General features: G+C 34.8%; 1 long non-coding RNA gene across 1 annotated transcript; it reads left to right on the forward strand.

Annotated features, from left to right (window-relative positions):
- Positions 1 to 260: 260 nt before the first annotated feature.
- Positions 261 to 1,462, forward strand: LOC149555577 (uncharacterized). Its single transcript, XR_016364518.1, has 2 exons — positions 261 to 478; positions 855 to 1,462. It is a non-coding gene; the product is annotated as an uncharacterized LOC149555577 (long non-coding RNA).
- The last annotated feature ends 227 nt before the right edge of the window (positions 1,463 to 1,689 follow it).

Genomic DNA, 1,689 nt, shown 5'->3' on the forward strand with positions numbered 1-1,689 from the left:
GGATTATATTTTTCGGTAAAAGTTTTGGCAGCTGTACACATAATCTTCAAGGACACAATCATTTTTCGGTGAGAGTCCACCGCATCATAGAGTATCGGTTTATCAATTAATTATTGATGAATTAAAAATCATAAACTTCAATTTTAGTCAATTAAAAACATACGGTGTTAGATGGATAGACGTTGTTGTAGAATGCCGCTAGCCAGCACATTCTCCCTACTTCTCCACGTGGTATTCCAAATATACCTACCATTGCTACCGCCTCTCCCACAGTTACATAATCGATAAACCGTCACACAAACCCTCCATTCAAATTCAAAATCCTTAATCCAACACCAAACATTCACTAGCAAATTCGAGGAACAACGAAGAAGCCATGAGATCGTCTGTAAAACAACTGCTCAATAAAGGAACTCAGGCATTCCAAATTAGGAAGTCACGAGCTCCTATTTTCGCATGCCGAAATTACTGCGCGCAGGTTTGAATTTAAATACATAAAATTTGTTTCTTAATCAGTGCATCTAATCAGGGTTTATAGCTAATGCGCACAGGTTTAAATTTAAATACACAATTTGTTTTTTGCCAGTGCATCTAATTAGGCATTATAGCTACTGCGCGCAGGTCTAAATTTGAATACACAAATTTGATTTCTTTGCCAGTGCATCTAATTGGGGTTTATAGCTACTACGTTTAGGTTTAAATTTGAATACACAAAATTTATATCTTTGCCAGTGCATCTAGTTAGGGTATATAGCTACTGAGCACAGTCTGGATTTAAATGCACAAAAACTATTTTTTTGCCAGTACATCTGATTAGGGTTTGTAGCTAATTAGGGTTTATTGTGGCCGTGCAGCCAAATGAAACAGGGGAAAGTGAGGGCGGCAAAAAGAAATGGGAGGTGCCGGTGGAAGATCCCGACGAAGGAAGAGGCGACGATCATTCATTGTTGAAGGGCGTTAAGTAGCACTTGGGGAAGGAGATCGAAACGGCCAAGGATATGGTGAAAAATATCCCTGAGAAGACAAAGGAGACCAAGGAGGAAATCAAAGAATTGGGCAGCATCGCTAAGGAAGCTGCAAAGAGAGATTTGCACAAAGTTTCTCAAAAAGTGGGCTTGGCTAAGAACAAATTAAGTCGGTAGATTGATTGGAAAAAAACTGTAAAGCTTATTAGTATAGGGACTGAATTCATGGGTGCCTTTCTTATTGAATTTCTTGTCCAAAGAGTTTTTGAGGCATAGCGTATGTGTAGATGATTGTATATAGAGTACCTTACTATCCAGGTTTCAAACATTAGTAATATATCTCTATGGTGATGTGAATATGCTTGTTTAGTGTTAGAGAAGATATGTTGGTGTTCATTTGGTTAAATTCGTCCACTTTCGCACTCACTTTGTCCACCGTGGATTCGTTGAGATTCTTGATCTCCGATGTTTATATTAAGATTATTTTAACTTCATCAGTACATACATTTTATTTCATTTATTTAACTTAATATTTTTTAATTTTAGATTTATAAATAAATATTCATCTTTTGATGAATAGACCTTTTCCATTATTATTATTTTTAAATAAATATTTTAAAAAATATTTACAGAGTTTATTTTGATTACTATTAATAAAAATTTTAATTCGCACATTATTAGTATATTTTATTTAATATTAATATTATCTCTATTACATACTTGG

This window comes from Cupressus sempervirens, chromosome 5 (genome assembly GCF_028749045.1).
Source record: "Cupressus sempervirens isolate cs-2001-9-10 chromosome 5, ASM2874904v1, whole genome shotgun sequence".
NCBI lineage: Eukaryota > Viridiplantae > Streptophyta > Pinopsida > Cupressales > Cupressaceae > Cupressus > Cupressus sempervirens.